This window comes from Capsicum annuum, chromosome 9 (genome assembly GCF_002878395.1).
Source record: "Capsicum annuum cultivar UCD-10X-F1 chromosome 9, UCD10Xv1.1, whole genome shotgun sequence".
In the NCBI taxonomy this organism is placed as follows: Eukaryota; Viridiplantae; Streptophyta; class Magnoliopsida; order Solanales; family Solanaceae; genus Capsicum; species Capsicum annuum.
This window is the reverse complement of record NC_061119.1, coordinates 27,142,683-27,163,772: the sequence shown is the minus strand read 5'-3', so window position 1 is coordinate 27,163,772 and position 21,090 is coordinate 27,142,683. Positions and strand designations below refer to the sequence as shown.

Genomic DNA, 21,090 nt, shown 5'->3' with positions numbered 1-21,090 from the left:
GAAACAATCTTGCAACAATAGTGACTCCTATTATAAGACAAACAAAGACATGTGCACCGATTGATTGTGAGATTTACATTATTTAACTCTAACTCATTTGTTGTTCTTCTAGTCTCATTATTACTAGGTACAATAGCTCCGGAAGGTGCAACTAAGTTATGGATGGCAATACTTTGAATGCAATGTTAGCGGCAATTGAATTCATGAGTCGTAGAATGGAGGCCATGAGCCAAGATTAGAATCATGCTTTTAGTATATGTAGAATCAAACTTCATATTTTGATAGTGTCACGATCTGATTTACGAGTCATGATGACACCTACCTTATCCCGCCGCAGGTAAACCAAACCTTAATCTGGAGCTATAAGTAATGGACTAATTTAGCGAAAAACAACATAAATGTTGGGAAGTGGCAAGTGAAAGACTCGAAAGTAATAAACCAATAATAATAATAGAAAAGCGGAAGATAAAATTAGAGAAATAACAATCTCATGACCTAGTAATATAGGTACAAAGCCTCAAATCCAAAAGAATACAAGTACAATCAAGTCAAATATACATCAGTTTTCAAATAGGAAAGATTAAACATAAATAGAAGAAGGAGAAAAGGGCAACTCTAACTCCGAGAGCTCATCTTATACCCAAACTCAAGTCAGCATGATCACAACGTCAACGACAACAACTAATACTCGGATCTGCACCAAAAAGGCACAGAAGTGTAGCATGAGTACCAAAGTCACGGATACACAGTAAGCATCATCGGCTATATGAGATAAATCATAATATAAGTACAATAAAGATGCAAATAAATAAGCTAAGTCAAGGTAAAAGCACAAACCTGGAATAATGCTCCAAATACTATAGACTAATAACTGAAAAAAGAATAATCTGAAAGAAAGAATAACGAATACTACAAAACTGGCCCCCATAAGCCAGTAAGTGTGGAAAGTATAAAAACCCAATGTGGTCCCCAATAAGCTTGGAGGGTGCAATCAAAGAAAGTAAGTAATCAAAATTACATTAACTAACCATATTTTAAGCTATAATCGTGAATCCATTCATACCCTAACATATCATAAATAACCTCTCAATGTTGGACTCGAATCGAAACTCAAGATCATCATCATTTGTCGGACTTGGATCGAAACTCAAAATCATAAATCGCCGGACTTGAATCGAAATTCAATATCATAAATCGTCGGACTTGAACCAAAATTGAATATCAACTACCAACTACCAATCTGGCATATATATATATATATAGAGAGAGAGAGAGAGAGAGTATCCGACCTCCTCAAGAACCTAATTATACAATTTTAAGGGTATAACATGTCTATAAGATCTACAAGGAGCTAATATTATTCTTGTCCTACGGTGGGCCGGAGAGGCCCATTTCTAATCTCTAAAATCGATTCTACGGTAAATTCTACTCCGGACTGGTCTAAGGTATCTAATTTTACTAGTAGATATTAATTAAGTCACTTTTAAACCTAAGATAGCAATTCTACCTAAATGCATGAGAAACTAAGTCAATTATACCTAATTTACGATTCCATAATAGGTTAAATAACTCAAACAATACTAAACATACCTCCAAGACCTAATTCTCAACTCATATCAAGCAAATTATTATAAATATACTACAAATTAGTACAATCTATGAGAGAGGTAAACCTAGCCTACCTGGACAAAAGAAAGCCTTGTGAAATTTATTTATTGGTGATTTTCTCTTCCAGAAGCTTCCGCACGATGCCACACTATAAAAATGATAATTAACTCATCAAAATGAGAACAATGGTACTCATAATGCATTTTTATACTTCGGATCCAAAATTATGTAAAAATTCCATATGAACCCCGCTTGCGGAATAGCACTTTCAAAATCATCAATGCCTCCATATTTACTCAAGAAATATTTATCCTCAAGAATGAGTAAATTTTGATCTTAAATGATGCGGAAATCAATCCACCAATAATCTAGAAATTTGGAGAAATAATAGAAAAGTTCACTATGAAATTAATAAAAACTCAAAAAGAATTCGGAGAAGAAATGAGTAATTTAAGCTCACAAACACCCCAAGTGTCTCCCAAGTTTCCACACTTTTTAGGATTTTTCACTTTAGAACTTGTGTGAGAAATGGAAAAAAAAAAAATCGGACTATTGGGACATTTGAGGGCTCCCAAGTGCAACTTTAGTAGGCACCGCTAAAGCGTTAATGTGCCACTAAAGCGGTACTTGCCCAAGCCTTGCTGACATCCTAAGCATACAAGCAGACTCTAAAGAAGCATGTCCTTATCGCTCAGCTTGCTGCTAAAGCGGCTCTCTAGGGAAAGCCTGGCGCTTTAGCGGATGCACCAGCTAAAAACTTAAAAAAATTTCAAGTCTCCGCTGACCCCTCAAAATTTGTTTGAAATTCCGTATATGCAAACAAACTATGCTACCCTATCAAATTCGATGGTCCGTACTCAATGGCGTGGTCAAAATTTTCATTCGAGCTTGTTTTGATGAAAAATGTGTCCCACACCCAAGTGTCATTTTTATCAATTTCAAGCCAGTAGCCCGAAATAAGTCTGGAAGCCTTGAGACCCAAACCAAAGGTGCACCTAGCCTAAAATAGACATTTTGAAGCTTTTGGAACTATCAAAATCGGCATATGAGATCATTTGACTAAAGTTTTTGTTCAGTAGCCAATCTTAACTAGCGAAGACTTCAAAATAGGGAATTGGCTTTAAAAACCCAATGACCTGCTTGGTAACCGAACTGTCAGCTCCAGCAAGCCATAAATGACTTGGTCCAGCCATAGAAAATCTCTAAACAACAAATATAAGTGAAAATATAGAAAATAACTTGGAGGGTCATTACATTATCCACTACTAAAAGAACTTTTGTTTGCGAAAGTAAAGGGTTAGGATGTACCTAAATCCTCGGACAGGTGAGGATACTAGGCCTTCATCTCACTCTCAATCTCCTAAGTAGGCTTCTCTACTAGGTAGTGTCTCCATTGAACCTTAAATATTGAAATCTCTCTAGAGCGCAACCGCCTGACATCCTTAGCTAATATGAACACTGACTCCTCCACAAAGTTCAATCGCTCATCCAACTGAATCGAGTTCCACCGAAGCACATGAGACTCATTAGGAATGTACCGTTGTAGCATAAAAATAGGGAAACTAGATGGACAATAATGAAATCTGGAGGTAAGGCTAACTCACACGCCACCTCTCCAACTATGCGAGAAATCTCAAAAGGTCTGATATATCTGAGGCTGAGCTTACCTTTTCTCCCGAACCTCATCACACCCTTCATGGGCAATATACGGAGGAATATCCGACCACCAATTCTAAATCTCAAGGCACGAAGTCTATGATTCGCATCAGCCTTTTGCCTACTCTGAGTTTCCTTTAATCTATCCTAATTCACCCGAAACCTATCCAATGACTCCTGAAGAAAGTCAGTACCACGGGGTCTAATCTCAGAGATCTCAAACCATCATATCGGAGAACAATAACGCCTACATATAATGCATAAAATGGTGTTATCTCAATATTTGAATGGTAGTTATTATTATACGTAAACTTTGATAAAGCTAAGCATTTCTCTTACTGACCTCAAAAATACATAACTAAAGGTTCGGAGCATATCCTCAAGAATCTGAATAGTCCACTCCAGTTGCCCGTTGGTCTGAGAGTGAAAATTATCCTAAGATCCACCCGAGTACCCAACTCTTCTTGAAAAGCTCTCCAAAAGCTGGAAGTGAACAATGAGCCCCGATCTGAAATAATAGATATAGGCACACCTTGCAAATGGACTACTTATGAACATAGATATGGGCCAAGATCTCATCAATAAAGGATATTTAAATAGGAAAGAAATCTGCCAATTTGGTCAATGGTCCAGAATGACCCAAATACCATTGGATCCACAAGAAGTGTGAGGCAAACCACTAACGAAGTCTATGGTGACTTACTCCCACTTCCACTCAGGTATGAGCAATCTCTGAATCAACCCATGAGGTCTTTGATGCTTCGCCATCACCTGCTGACAACATACAAAACGAGTTATAAAGTTTGCCACATCTCTCTTCATACCACTCAACTAATAATGTTGTTTTAAATCCCTATACATCTTAGTTGTATTTGAATGAATGGAATATCTGGAGTTGTGAGCCTCACATAGAATTGACTGAATCAAGTCCCTAACCCTCAAAACGTTAATGCAACCATCAAATCTCATAATACCCTCAGAATCCATCGTATCCCTCTCAGATTCATCTCTTAACACCTGATCATGAATAATACTAAGTCTCATACCTTAAACTGGCGACTCCAAATCTACTCAAATTAGGTAGACCTCGCCTCAACACTAGCTAGAATCCTTTTAGGTTCAAAAATGTCATGTCACAAGCCAATAGCCTTTGAGAATTTGAGATATAAGTCAAACTACCCATACTCACTACCTTTTGGCTCAAGGCATCCGCTACCATGTTCGCCTTGTCCGATCATATAAAATAGAGATGTCATAATCCTTAAGCAACTCCATCTATCTACACTGCCTAGAATTAATTTCTCTCTTGGTCATAGTATGTTGGAGACTACGATGATCCATGTAGATCTTGCAATGCACACCATAAAGATAATGCCTCCAAATCTTAAGAGAGAAGACTACCAGCACTAATTATAAATCATGAGTGGGGTAGTTGCACTCATGTTTTTAGTTGCCTCGATGTATAAGTAATAACTAGACCCTGTTTTATCAGCACATAACCCAAACCAACACCAGAAACATCACAAAAATATAGTGAATCCCTCACTCTCAATAAGAAGAGACAATATAAGTGCTGAAGTGAGAAATACCTTGAGCTTTTAAAAGCTCAACTTACACCCCTCTAACTATTAGAAAGAAACCTCCTATTTTAATCTGGTCATTAATTCTGCAAAAGTAGCAAAACCCTCAACAAACTGCCTATAGTAATCAGCCATACCGATGAAGCTGTGGACCTCAAAAGGAGAAGTAGGCCTAGCCCAATCACGAATAGACTCAATCTTCGTTGGATCCACCATAATCTCATCCTTAGACACCACATGTCCAAGAAATATCACCGACTCAAGCGAGAACTCACACTTAGAGAATTTAGAAAGCCTATGATCTCTCAAAGTCTAGATCACAACCCTCAAATGTTGCATATGCTATTCTCCACTCCTCGAACACACAAGGATATCATCGATGAATATAATAATAAAGTAATCCAAATAAGTTCTGAACACATAGTTTATCAAATTTGTGAATGTGATTGGCGCATTGGTCAACCCAAAGACATCACCATGAACTCATAATGACCATAAAGAGTCCTGAAGGATATCTATAGGATGCCCACAATGTAAATACTCAACCTATGGTAATCAGACCTCAAGTCAATCTTTAAAAACACCGGTACTTCCTGAAGCTAGTTGAATAAATCATCAATGCGAGGTATAGGATACCTATTATTCACCATCGCCTTATTAAGTTGCCTATAGTCAATACAAATACACACAAAAATATCATTTTTTTTCACAAACAATATAGAAGCACCCCAAGGATACATACTTGGTCTAATGAAATCCTTACCCAAAATACCCTAAAGTTGAATTCAGCTCCTTAAACTCCGCAGAAGCCATATGGTAAGGTTCCATAGAAATAGGTTTGGTGCCTGGCTCAAGATCAATAATAAACTCAATATCATGCTCTAGAGGAAGACTAGATAGATCGATAGGAAAAATATCAAAAAACTCACAGACTGTAGGAACAGAGTCAAGCGAGGGACTCTCCATACAATATCATGAATATAAGCAAGATAATTCTTGAAATCCCTGGAAATAAGCCTCCTAGCCTGAACATAAGAAATAATCTCCGTCGGCTCACAATTAATAGAACCCTTCCACACAGTCAAGGGTATGGCTAAAGTAAAGTTTTTGGCAAAATAATCCAAGACCACATTATAGAGGCATAACTAGTCCATGCTCAAAATTATATCAAAATCCACCATATCTAATAATATAAGATAATAATGAGTATCAAACTATCAAACAATCAGAAGACATGATCTATAAACCTGATCCATTACTAAAGAATCATCTACGAGAGTAGATGCACATAACGACATAAATAAAGAATCCAAGATAAGTCCAATCGTGGGAATAATAATCAAATACATATGAATGTGTGGATCTTGGATCAAATTAAGCAAAAGTCGACTAACAGCAAACTAAAATCATACCTATAATAACAGTATCCAAAGACTCTGTCTCGGGTCTAATAGGCGCATAGCATACAACTGACTACACCCACCACCTAGCTAAGCTCCTATTGGATCTCCTATCCTACCCATTTAAGAACCTTCACGAGCACCTAGGGGACCATCTTGATAACCATGCATGCCACCTCTAGCTGGGGAAGGAACTACCCTAATCGATGGAACACTCTAAGTTACAAAAACTATCACTCCACGACTGGGAACTCTCTCGAGAAATGGCTAAAGGCTCCATAATCATAGCATAGCCCAGGTGTTGTACTAAAACTAAAAGATTTGATTGGCCCAAGATAACCACCACAGCTAGAATAACCAGAAGATGAACCCCTCAGAGGTTGACCACTACCTTAGCTAGGATGATAATTTGACTAGATTAGCCTCTATTAGTAATCTGAAGTACGGCATCAATGGGCTAACTAGGTTGACTCTGATGCTGATATGGCTGATGCGAAAGGAATCTATCCTAAGAACTATTACCTATGAACCGTGAGACACTAACGCTCCCACTAAAACTACGATGATATTATGGTCTCTTATCATTTCCCCTTGGATCTTGCGATGTATTTTCTCCATAACCTGAGCATGATCAGAAACCTCAGTAAAACATCTAGCAGCATCAACCAAACTCTACCTAGACATGTGAAAAGGGAGTCTCAATTTCCAAACAAAATATAAAACTTGCTTATACTCTATTGGGTCATGATTGAGTCATTTTTCCAACAATATTGATTTTACCTTAATATGATATCCGAGCGAAAAGTTATAACCATTTTTGTGAGAGGTGGTGAGGGCATACGATAAGCCCGCGTTGTGGGGCTAAGATCGATGGACTAGAGCAGTCATCATGGGCTCTACTTCCTTGGACTAAAGGCATGTCGCCTGGTTCATTCCCATGTTGTTTTCAACTCCTTAAGGGTCAAGGGACACATTGGTCCATTCCCCTCAACCCCAAACTTCCAAGGGACAATTTATATCACCCAAAAGGGCAATATTTTCCCACTTTCTTCAACATTAAATCATCCCAAAAAACCCTTCCCTTCCCTAAAAACGAAATCCAAAATCCTTTTCTCCAAGATCCAAGGAATTTAAACTTTCTTCTCCAAATCAAGAAGCTTAAGGTACGTGAATTTTTTCTAAACTACATGGGCGAGGTGAAATCATTTTAATAAGGTTTTGAATGTTGAGAAATTATATATTTAGGAAGAGTTCTTGAATTACATTTAAAAGTATACATTGTGAACTCTTTTTAATAATAATATTTTGGTCTTGAGGTCTTCCCATAAATTTGATTTTTGTTCACATATATTTATGTATGCATTTGGAGTTTGAAATTTGAATTGAGAGGATGGATATTTGTACTCCCTCTCAAGTTATGGCCCCTTTTAATTTTTGCATGTTACAAATTGATAAATTTCACCTTTTGAAGCATGCTATAAATGTTTCTTGGTTGTGGTTAAATTATTTGAGATTGATTGTGAATTTAAGAGAGGGTGTTTTCTTGTTTATAAATGTTCAATTTGATAATTGAAAAATTTTCATGGATTTGTATAAAGGAATTGACCATCATATGTTGAAACATTAAAAAGGGAGAATCTTTGCATAAGTTTGCACATGTTTTAAAATAAGGACTCCCTTGCATTGTTTAAATATTTTTGGTGGTGAAATGATTGAGTTGATTGAAAAATCTAAAGTAGAACATTATAAATAGTTTGAATGAGAAGGGTTGTGGAATAATACGATACGAATGACTTGCAAGTCGGGGTATGAAGATACCCCATTGTGAATTTCCCTTAACAAAATAAGAAAAGAGTGATTTGTAAGTATGATGCATGTTTTCTTTTAAGAGATTTAAAATTAGGCTTAAAGAGGATTAGATGGTTACCCGAAGAAAGCACGAGTTGAAAGACTCTATGCTGAAATCATGATTTGCCGACACAGGGTTATGGTACCATGCTTTGTAGTCTTGTGTACCTTGATTTATGTCATCCCAATTTGGGATTATGGCTAGAAGACCTTCTTTGTGGTCTTGTGCACTTCCATGACATGTTGATTTGATTGGGGATCATAGCATCATGTTGTGTGGTCTTGCGTGTCTCCCCTTACTGATACTCCAATCCTTGAGGCAAACTTAGATTAGAGGCTTGGTTGCCGAGTCATGGGCAGATTTCATATAGCCCATGGAATTATAGAGTGTAGGGTGTACTATCTAGCTTAGAAAAATAAAGTCATGATTTCAAGAAGGTGTCTTGAAATTTATCAAATTATGCCCATGTGTTTTTAAAGGTTTTAAGATGACATGATTTTATGAAATGCTCTCACCTATGTTGTATATAAATGTATTTTGTTTTTGGATTATTCTACATACCATTATATCTGTATTGACCCCATATTTTAGGATCTGAGACACAGTCCCAAAGTCCCGCTAAGCAGTAGTTTTGGGTTTTTCGAAGTTTGTAGTTTGTGAGCCTCCCTTATTTTGGACGGCTTTATTGATTTATGGGATATTGTTGTTTCATTTTGGCTTATGGTCCGACTGGGGGCCTTGTCCCAGTTTTTAGAATGACGTTGGCTTTCATATTGTTAGAGATTTCATAGATTGGTGTCATGTATTTTGAATGTTATGAACTTAATATCATATTGTCCAGTCAAAGTAAGAGATTGACTATGTTTTTATTTATTATCTTTTCCATATTTTTTATGGTATATAAATATTGTGATGATTTCCAGATAGATAAAGGCGCTTGCGCCTTTATGGTTTGAGATGCTCATTGCGGCCAGGGCCTCAGCTCGGGTCATGAAAACTTGGTATCAGAGCGCGGTTCATGGTCTGAGGGTATCTTCAAAATCACATCGGGTAGAGTCCTATTTATGGATGTGTAGCATGCCACACTTATAAGGAGAGAGCTACTAGGCATTTAGGAATGTCTCTCTTTTCTTCATGTTCTAGATCATGCCATTGTGTTGTCCATTTGGAAGTTATCCAAATTCCTTCCTTACTCTGATTTTATTAACTATGTCTCATTTTTTAGTTAATTCAAGTGCAAAATCTTAGAGTCTAAATGAGGTGGTCCTTTCTACTTGAGTCATAAAAGATTATGAAATTGCAAAAGGACTTAAGAGGAGTCCATAAGTGCTTTAAAGTTATTGATTTACGCTTATGCACCTACCTATATCAATCGTGCATTTGAGCCTGAGGTATGGAGTGTATTCACTCCTTTTTTATGAAACCCTTATTTCAAATATCATGCTTAAAGGTAATGATGTGTGGTAGAATATGGGAACATCATTTCCACCCGAGTAGTAGTGTGTGATAAAGTGTCATAACCTATGAGCTATAAGATGGTCCAGACGTTAGTGATATGATGTCATAAGCTTAGAAGTTAGAATAGGGGTGACTTTTGCATAAAGAAGCTAGTTTAGTTACATAACCATTGATTGAGGGATGGGTTGCCATTTTATAGTGATAGATTAATATGGTAGAAATATTTGTAGATTAGATGGTAGTCTGTGAAGGAATTGACGAGCTATGATTATTGATTCAAAATAGGGAAGGATCTCAGAATAGATAGTTATGGTGGTTGTAGAAATCATTTATAGGCTGTGAATAAAAAGAGGTAGTTTAGTCAATAAGTTATGGGTAGAGACTCATTGGTGTAAAGGGGATTTGAAGGTAGTCTAAATGTATGCATGGGTAAGTAAATATGATGTGAGAAAGTAGGATATGTTAATAGATGGTAATGGGTGATTTTATAAGAATAAGATCGGCTATCTTTAGTATGTGACTTAATCCCCTTGATTGTCTTTCTATAGTAATTGTAAGCTAGTACTGCACATGAGAAGGTGTGAGGTAGATTCTAAGGCATGGTAGTAATATTATGGAGAGAATAAACTTGTGGGTGGTAGTTAAGTTAAATGGTGTAGTTGTCTTGATTTCCCAATTTGATGGAATAATATAGTATGTAACCTGCTTCATCGGTGTTATATGAATGGTATTGTTAGACAATAGACTTGAACTTTAGATGTGGAGTGTAGTGGTAAAAAGAGTAGCTTAAGATTAATGATGCATGTTTTGTGCGAGTAAGTAGTAGGCTTGATTCGCTGTGTGCAATATACTAGGTTGGCAACTTGTGGAAAAAAGAGTGAACAATTATGATATATTTATATACATAGGACTAGTATTAGAACAATGAATTGTGGTTGAGTCATTAAGCAGTTAAGAGCGTGGGTATATAAGAATAAGTTGAAACCCCCTAAGTAGCATGTTGTTAGATAAAGTTTTATGTGTATACGTGTTTGGCGTACCTAGTTTGTGTTCTTTAAATTTGTAGTATGGAGACGTCGGGGGAAGACTAAGGAGTTTTTAAATGGTGTTCTTTATTGCTAAATTGAGAAAATATAGGTACACAATATGTGCCTTTGGTTTAGTTTTACAAATTTTGTTATAATTATAAGTATGTGAGTAGAGGTCTAGCATTGGCGTGTTACATAGTGGAGAATGATTCATTGTGTGATAAGGAGTGTGGATGTTGATGTTCACGAGAGTGTGAATTATAGGGTGATGGTTATAGAAGCTAGCTAAAGTTGAGAGTAGCTTTCCCAAAAAGCAATGCCTTCAAAGTATAGTTTATCAGGAGAAGTTTAGCTTTTATGTGTATAGTGATACCCTGTTGTGTTGAGTGTTGTGCTTTTATATTTAATGAGATGATATGTCCTTAAGTCTAGGATTGTGACTTTGACCTAAGAGGGAGATGGTGAATTAAGGTAGTTTCTAAATTTTCTCCCATTCATGATGCTTATGCTCGGGTCTCTTAATGACCATCTATATGTTAGTATGTTGGTAGTTGTAGAAGCTTAGTAGTGTGTTAGGTGGGAGAGTAGATGTTCTTGAAGGTGAAAATCTTAATGTGATTTCTTAAGCTAAGGTAAGGAGATGAACTTTCGTTAGGTGAAATAGTTAGGAGGGAAATATATAGCGAGAATCTTTGTGAGAATGATTGAATTTGCTGGTCTTAGTAGAAAGATCCATGAAGTGGGGTGCAATAATGATAGTCTTGAATGTTGTGATTGATGAAAACATAAAACAATGTGCCATGTGGTTAGTATTCCTTAAATTAAGTCTTGAGGTTGTTGGATTATAGTGATAAGTGGGGTGATTATTTAATGTGATGTAGAGTACAGGGTCCCATAGTTAAAGTTAGCACCTCTTTCCTCCAAGATAGGCTTCAACATAGAAGTATTATGTGGCGGGACACAAAATTATTGTGGTTAGATATGTTATGGGAGAATTGTAAGTTAGAAACTGTGAAGTATGCTATTTAATGTTGGGGCATAGCCGAGTAGTGTCTCTAAGTTTAAGTCTATTCGTTGTACCTTGTAAGGTAGAGAATGTTTCTAATCCTATGTCCCGTGAAATCCTTATTTCATGACTAGTACCAACGTAAATCAGATCTATTATTACAAAATTAACTCATGCAATTATGTTGTGATGATTGTGATTCATAGAACTCATGTGCAATATCATCCCTATGTAAAGTCTCGTTACCTCACACTTCGTGCTTATATGTTTCTCTAGGGGATATCATGAAGGTCATTTGATGCTTTTGCATATTTCATTGAGGAAAAATGTTCAATGCGAGATTATGTTCTTTATTCTACACTTTTAGAGCTTCAAAAAAGTCCCTACCCATTATTTGGGGACGAATGATACCAAGGGGGAGATAATATAACTCCTTGCATTTTTGAACTAGAAATCAAAATGTTGTTCCTACGTGTGTAAGCTCTAATACAAATAATTCAAAGTGAGAATAAGTGTCATTATCTTTATCCTCGTGTTTGAAGTGCTTTCGAGGTGAAAAATCTTTATAGGAATCACTTGGAGCGAAGTTGAGCTAAGAACCTTTGATTCAGCTAAATCTTTATATTCGATTTTACAAGGATCTACTTTGAACGTGTATAACTTTTGATACAAGTAGAATTTTTTATCTCAATACCCACCAAATTATAGATAATTGAGTCAGCTTTCCAATAATACCAATTTTGCCTTAATTCGATACTCTAGCGAAAAGTTATAGCCATTTTTGTGAGAAGAAGTGAGGTGCGCACGATAAGCCCGCGCCGCAGGGCTTAGAGCACCGAACTGGAGCGAGCGTCGCGGGTTCTACTCCCCCAGACTAAGGGCATGCCGCCTGGTCCATTCCCATATTGTTTTCAACTCTTTAAGGGTCATGGGGCACTTTGGTCCTTTCCCTTCAACCCCAAACGTCCAAAGGACAATTTATATCACCCTAAAGGGCAATATTTTCCCATCTTATTCAACATCAACTCACAAAAAAAAAACTCCCTTTCCCCAAGTACGAAATCTAAAATCCTTTTATCCAAGAATACAAGGAATTCAAGCTTTCTTCTCCAAATCAAGAAGCTTAAGATTCGTGGGGTTTTCCTAAACTACATGGGCGAGGTGACATCATTTTAATAAGGTTTTGAATGTTAAGAAATCATGTATTTATGAAGGGTTTTTGAATTACATTTAAAAGTATGCATTGTGAACTCTTTTTGATAATAATGTTTTGGTCTTGAAGCCTTCCCTTAAATTTGATTTTTGTTCACATATATGTATGTATGCATTTGGAGTTTGTAAGTTGAATTGAGAGCAGGAATATTTGTACTCCCTCTCAAGTTATGACCCCTTTTGATTTTCGCTTGTTACGAAATGATAAAGTTCACCTTTTGAAGCATGGTATAAATGTTTCTTGGCTATGGTTAAATGATTTGAGATTAATTGTGAATTGAAGAGAGGGTGTTTTCTTGTTTATAAATGTTCAATGTGATAATTGAAATAGTTGCATGAATTTTTATAAAGTAATTGACCATCATGTGTTGAAATATTGAAAAGGAAGAATCTTTGCATAAGTTTGTACATGTTTTGAAATAAGGACTCCCTTGCATTGTTTAAATATTTTTGGTGGTCAAATAATTGAGTTGATTAAAAAATTTAAAGCAGAACATTATAAATGTTTTGAACTAGAAGGGCTGTGGAATGATACAATACGAATGACTTGCAAGTCGTGGTATGATGATACCCCATAGTGAATTGCCCTTAACAGAATATGAAAAGAGTGGTTTGTATGTATGATGGATGTTTTTTATAAGAGATTAAAAACTAGGCTTAAAGAGGGTTATATGGCTACCCAAACAAAGCACGAATTAAAAGACTCTATGCTGAAATCGTGATTTGCCAACACGAGGTTATAGTACCATGCTTTGTGGTCTTGTGTACCTTGATTTATGTTGTCCCAATTTGGGACTATGGTTAGGATCCCTGCTTTGTGGTCTTGTGTACTACCATGACATGTTGATTTGATTGGGGATCATGGCACCATGTTGTGTGGTCTTGCGTGTCTTTCCTTACTGATACTCCAATCCTTGAGGCAAACTTGAATTGGAGGCTTGGCTACCGATTCAAGGGCGTATTCTATATAGCCCATGAAATTACAGATTGTAGGGTGTACTATCTAGCTCAGAAGAATAACGAAGAGTAGAGTCATGATTTCAAGAAGGTGTTTTGAAATTTATCAAATTATGCCCATGTGTTTTCGAAGGTTTTAAGATGACATGTTTTTATGAAATACTCTCACCTATGTTGAATATAAATGTGTCTTATTTTTGAATTGTTCTACGTATCAATACATCTGTATTGATCCCTATATTTCAGGATCTGAGACACAGTCCCGCTAAGCAGTAGATTTGGGTTATCCGAAGTTTGCAGTTGGTGAGCCTCTCTTAATTTAGAAGGCCTTGTTGATTTATGGGATATTGTTGTTTCATTTTGGCTTATGGTTCGACTGGGGGCCTTGTCCTAGTTTTTAGAATGATGTTGATTTTCATATTGTTGGAGATTTTGCAGACTGGTATCATATGTTTTGAATGTTATGAACTTAATGTCTTATTGTCCAGTCAAAGTAAGATGTTGACCATGTTTCCATTTATTATCTTTTCCACATTTCTTTATAGCATATGAATGTTGTGCATGATTGCCAGATAGACAAGGGCACTCGGGCCTTTATAGTTCGGGATGCTCGTTGTGGCCAGGGCCTCGTCTCGGGTCGTGACACATATCTCGATTGTCCTTAACCTTTAGGTCATCCACAAACTGTGATAAGATCTTCAGTTGTGGACTTAGGGTCCTTATCTTGTGTAGCGGTAGCATGTGTCCTAGCCATCTGCAAAAAGAGTGAAATCAAAGGAATTTTTTAGAAACCAACTCAGAACCTTAGCATGAAATGAGTGAAAGAAGTGAAAAACTCTAAAGAATGTCCTATAGCCTCCGAAAGATAAGAAATGGATGTCATCGTTTTGACCCGCGGGCCTCTGCAAGACACTTTTTCTTGTACCAACAATACTGGAGAACCTAGCGCTCTGATACCAATTTTTCATATCTCGATTTATGAATCATGATGGCACCTACCTTTGTCCTTCTCAACTCTTTTATCAACACGCATCAATATTTATGATGACTCACCACTAGTCACAAACTTTCCAAGTTTCGCTTTGGCTGCCTCATCAACATCAACAACATCATCCCTAGCTTCATCAACAATAGAAAGGTCAAAGTTTTCCTTACCACTTTGAGTGGTAATGGCCAAATAGTGATTGTCATTCTTAGGATTCTGCACATTATTACTTAGAAGAGTGCCCAACTGACGCTGATTCTAGGTCGCTGACATCTGACCAAATTGTTACTCAAGTTTCTTGATCGCAGTAGCATGCAATTCAACTTTTTGGTCAAATCTAAAATATTTGCCTTAATCTCCTTAAGGAAACTCTCTTTACATTCCTAACCCTTTACCAACTTAGTGAAAAACGCCTGCATCCTTGAATCAGTACCACGATTCCCCTGTGGAACATATGAACCACTCTTCTCTCTATAATCATCCTTACACCTTCAATCACTATTTCTCTCTCCCTCTACTATGATCCTTATATCTATCTCCATAATAGTTTTGACCTTAATTCCCTTACCTCGAGTTCCAACTGTCCTGGGTAAATGATTGGCCCTTAGCTCGAAAACCTAACAACTCTCTCTAGATACTTCACCTCTTCATCAATATCAAAATCATATGACCTAGAGGACTTACCCTGTGAACCTATAACATTCACCTTTTCAGAACCCATAGTTTCAAACTGCTTCGTGAATAACCCAATCTCCATCCTCAGCTGCACAACCTCTTGAGCCACTATTTTATCTATAATTTTGTACTCACTGGAAGCTCCAATAGCATAAGTAATAGTGCTTTTCTCTGCCTTCTGAGTATGTCATCCTCGTTGGTAAGAGAGATTCAATCTAATATTTTTTATGTTATCTCCCAATGCAGGATCATGAACGTTCCACCAATAATAGTATCTGCCATAGCATTGAACTGTTATTCAGGGCTTGATAGAATATTTCAAATAAATTTCTCCATGTGATTCTATGATTGGGCACCATCATCAACTTCTTCTTAACCTAAATCATGCCTTATACAGTGGCTCAAAATGTAACTGCCTGAAATTATAAATCTCATCTTTCAACTTCAACATTCTGGTGGGAGGGAAGAATTGATCTAAGAACTATCTCCGCAACTCATTCCAAGTAATAATGGACCCACGAGGTGTTTACCCTAACCATAATGTTGTTTCACCAGTTGGAGAATGGTAACAACTTGAGTCTCAAAGCTTCTTGACTCATCCCAGGGATATTATACGAAGTGTAAATTCGAATAAAATTTATAAGGTCCATGTTTGCATCATCAATCGGCAAACCCGCAAACACCCCCTTCAGATTTAACAGCTGAATTATAGCACTTATGATATCAAGCTTTGTCCCCTGGAGTAACTCAGGAGGGATGATTGTTTCTGTTTTGGTAGGTTTAACATACCCCATGTATTCATCTGGATCATCATATTCTAGAAATTAGTAAAAATTTAGGGTTACTGAAGCTCTATCTCTTCTACCTCTGTCGGTTTTTGCTTGATGCATATGTTCTTATCTTGCTCTTTTTGTCTCTTGAACTACACGACGAGCATCTGCATCCCTCCTTGTATTAGCTTCTACTAATAACCGTGTAGTGGTTTGATCAACAATCTCTTGTGGAGGTAATTTAATTAATATTATAATTAATAAAAGAAAAAAATAAACTGAAATTGTGAATAGCCATGGATAGAGCCCCAACCTAAATTGATAAAAGAGAATTAGCAGGATAAGAAGAAGAGAAGTGAGAATAGATCAAAGGAATTTTTATTTGAGAAGATAACAGGAGAAAAATACCAGTTTGACCCATAATTTGTTCTCTCTGCTGGTAGTTGCTTTAAAATATGAATAGAGCTGATGTGGATGGGGTTGATGTGGTATAATCTCGATCATTGCTTGTTATTTAACCACATCTAATCTCATTCGTTGCATCTACCCATTTCTTAACTCTTATTGGATTACTAACGATCATTTGAATTAATAGGTCCAACCATGACAATACCTCCCTCTCAAACTATCCTTGTCCTTAAAGATTGATGACAAAATAAGGAAATTATGCTGGGATAAAATCATAATCTTCCTAAGTCGCATCTCAGGGGGAAGATTAGAACATTGGATGGACACATTCACCTTATTCGTTTTGTTATGCTTCACCATTTGCCTCTGGAGGACATCAATAGGTTGCACCAAAAATTTCCCATCATCATCAATAGCAGGTAGTGTAGTTTGAGCCACATATTTATCCCTTATCTTCTTCTTCAAGAGTGACACATGAAACACAGATTGCACCTTAGAAGCTGGAGGTGAGGCTAATTTTTAAGCCACAGGTCCCACCTAATCTAATACTGGATAAGGACCACAGTATTTAGAATTCAGCTTCAAATTCCTTATCAAGGAAATAGAGGTTTGTTTATAGCGTTGAATTTTAAGATAGACTATATCACCCACCTGGAACACTTTCTCAGATCTCTTTCTATTAGCATAAAACTTTATTCTCTTTTGATCCTTGAGAAGGTTGTCTTTCAGCAACTGCAACATCTATTATCTCTACATGATAGCATCATCAACAGTAGGTATAATTATCTCAAGAAGTGGGCCAAGAGATAGTTGCGGTGGTGAATAATCATAAAGCTCCTCAAAGTTAGTGCACTGTAATCTTGTGTGGAAGTTGGTGTTATACCACCATTCTGCACAAGGAAGCCATTTTCTCTATAGAGTTAGTGTACTAGAAGTCATATATATCAGATAGTTCTCAATATATTTGTTCACCCTTTCAGTTTGAACATCACTTTGAGGATGATAAGCAGCGTTATAGTGTAGCTCAGTGTCCAATAACCTGAACAAAGACTACCAAAAATTATTGAGAAAAATCTTGTCTCTATCAATGATAATAGACTCAGGGGTGTCATGTAGACAATGTATCTTCTTCTAAAACTTGTGAGTTATTGTGGTTGTGGTAAAAAGGTGCGAAAGGACTATGAAATGAGCATATTTATACAGTCTACACACCACTACAAGTATAGAATCCTTAGATCTAGATTTTGGTAAAACTTTAATGAAATCCATGCTTATGTAACTCCAAGTAAGGTTAGGAATTGGTAGAGGTTGTAGCAGTCCTGGGTAAGCCATATTTTCATCCTTGTTAATATAGAATGTCACATTTCCACATGTTGTACCACTATTTGTTTCATGTGTGGCTAATAAAATAGTAAGGCCAACCTCTTAAAAGTGCCTAGTTATCCAGAATGACCACCCATAGGAGAAGCATGAATTGTTGAGATTAATTGTTGTCTTAACTTACCAAACCCCTTACATAAATCTTTCCTCTTTTCCTCAGAACACCAGAAGTAAATTTCCAAATTATAAGACCTTGAAAATCTACAAATAGTTGTACCATAAGATCCTGAGGCATCATCTGCATAACTATTTCCTACTTCTTGCATCATAAAAGAATTATGACACTCATTGTCAATAGTTGAGAAAAAGCAAAAGCAACAACTTCTTCAGATTTCCCATGTTGTGTTGATAAAGCATCATCAACTCTATTTTATGCACCTCTCTTATAGTGAACCTTATAGTCAATCCCCAAAGCTTAGTAAGGTCCTTCTGTTATAGTGTTGTGATTACCTTCTACTTCAAAAGGCCTTTTAAGTTGTGGTGATCAGTTCTTATCACAAAATATCTGAACTGCAAATAATGTATCCATCTATCTACTGTATGCAGTAGGACCATATACTTCTTCTCATAAATTGACTTACCCATGTGTTGTTAAGCCAACACCTTGTTGAAATAAGCAATAGGTCTACCATCCTGCATCAAAACTGCTCCTATACCATTATGACTTGCATCAGTTTCCACTATAAATTATTTGGAATAATCAGATAATGCTAACACAAATGTGTTGGTCATAGTAGTCTTGAGAACTGCAAAAACATGATAAGCCTCCTCACTCCACTTAAAGGAATCCTTTTTTAATAAATCTATCAAAGGTCTACATATAGCACCGTAATTTGCCACATATTTTTTGCGGTAACCTGTTAATCCCAGAAAACCTCTAAGAGATCTAACTAATTTGGAGGTAGGCCATTCCACCATAGCTTGTATCTTGGTAAGGTCAGTAGATACCTCATTCTTAGTTATACAAATACTTTACTTTGGGGTGACCAAATGAGCACTTAGACCTTTTTTCAAAAAATGCTCTCTTAAGGTATTGAACACAGTAATGAGAAGTTGAATATGATCCTCCTCAAGGGACAAACTATACACTAAGATATCATCAAAGAAAATCAAAACAAATTTTCTGATAAAAGGCTGAAAAACCTGGTTCATTAAGGCCTAAAATATTGCTGGTGCATTGGTCAATCCAAGTGGCATGACCTTGAATTCATAATGGCCCATGTGAATTCTAAAAGCAGTTTTATAGACATCCTCCATCTTCATCCTGGTCTGATGATAGCCATCCCTGAGATCCACCTTTAGTAAAAATCATTAAACCATATAGTTCATCTAGTAGGTCATCTACTATTAGAATGGAATATTTACCCTTGATTATAATCTCATTTAAATCTTTGTAGTCTACACCATGGTCAAGTATTTCCTTGACCTATTTTTCCAGTTTACTATTTTGATAGTAGATGTATCTGGAGGGTCTCAAGCTTACGGGTTCTGCTCCAGTCTTGAGTGGTACAGTATGATTCAAGGACATAGCAGGAGGTAGGGACTTAGGTTCTTCAAATACATCTTTATACTGTAGAAACACCTTCTGAATTTGCTCATTTACCTCAGTTTGATCATTATAAACTCTAGCCTGCACCATAAATAAGTGAGATATGATGGCTTGGCCTTTTCTTAATACCTTACCCATTGAACTTTCAGAAATCATGCTCAAGTTCCCCTTTTTAGAGATGCCTTGTAAAACAATCTTGTTATTTTTCCTCCTAATTGCTACACTGTTATTTTCATGATTAAACTTAGTAGGATTGTATCTCTTCATCCATGTCATTTCCCAACACTATATCACATCCACCTAAAGGAATTATAAGCAAATTCTCTTGAAATGTCTTACCCTGCATCTTTCACTAAAACCTTTTGCAGTTAAAGGTACTCATCACATAATTACCATCAACTACAGTGGCTCTAAAAGGAGAACAATAGCTAGTATGGTTGCCAATTTCTTTCACAGTTTGCTCATCAAGGAAGCTATGAGTGCTCCCAGAATCCACAAGCATAACAAGGCTTCTATTCTTCACAGTCCTTTTTACAAAAATAGAGTTTACACCTCTATTACCCCCAGATAGTGCACTTAAGCACACAACTTCTTAGAATACCTGCTCAATTCTCCTTCTAACACTAGCTCAGAAGACTCCTTATTAATCTCTACTACAGGTTCTACTTCTCCTACTAAATAGTTAAGTTGTTTCTGATTGCAGGTGTGGCCAGAAGAAAACTTCTCTCCGCACCTTAAAAACTTAATGAAATTTAATTAAACTCAAAAAAATTCAACAATATCAGGGAAACAAGTTTTTTGGGGAAATTTTCTATATTCAAACCTATCGAAATTTAACTGAAATTACCGGTAATGAAAGAAAAAATAAATTGAAATTGTGAATAGCCATGGATGGAGCCCCAACCTATAAATGATAAAAGAGAATTATGAGGAGAAGAAGAAGAGAAGTGAACAAAGATTAAAGGAATTTCTATTTGAGAAGAGAGCACCAGGAAAATACCAATTTGATCTATAATCCATTCTCTCTCTTGGTAGTTTCTTTAAAACATGAATTGAGTTGATATGGATAGTGCTGGCATAGTGCAGTTCCTATCATCACTTATTATTTAACCACTTCTAATCTCAATCATTGCTTTTGTCCGCTTCTTAACTAATTATTGGTTTACTAGTATTTGAATTAATAGGTCCAACCATGACATCCTAATCAAGCAACTAGTAGTTCTATCTATCAATCTTTCCAGACACAGTACCTTAAGTACCTATAATGGTGACCTAGCATGTGATTTTGGACATAGAATCAAGTTTTTGTGAATAGGCAAAGTCAGGTGCTCTTATTTTACAATGATAGGGTTGATTGCCTTTATTATTGACCAGAAAGACATTAAATTCTTATTTAGGTGCTTTTGCCTTAGATATTCTCTATCAAGCAGTGATATCAAGAGATAGATTCAGAAAAAATTCTAAACTAATTTCTTATATTCTTGTGGCTGAACAAAATAATGAGTTACGAAGAAATTATGAAAATCGACCTACTAGTTCTAGGATGTTCCCTGAAGTGAATGAGACTAT

General features: G+C 36.4%; 1 long non-coding RNA gene across 1 annotated transcript; it reads right to left on the bottom strand.

The window, feature by feature from the left end:
• Positions 1-431: 431 nt before the first annotated feature.
• LOC107842995 lies at positions 432-20,852 on the bottom strand. The gene is made up of 3 exons (XR_001666229.2): positions 20,522-20,852; positions 20,369-20,425; positions 432-694 (listed from the first exon to the last, which is right to left on the bottom strand). It is a non-coding gene; the product is annotated as an uncharacterized LOC107842995 (long non-coding RNA).
• Between the last annotated feature and the right edge of the window lie 238 nt (positions 20,853-21,090).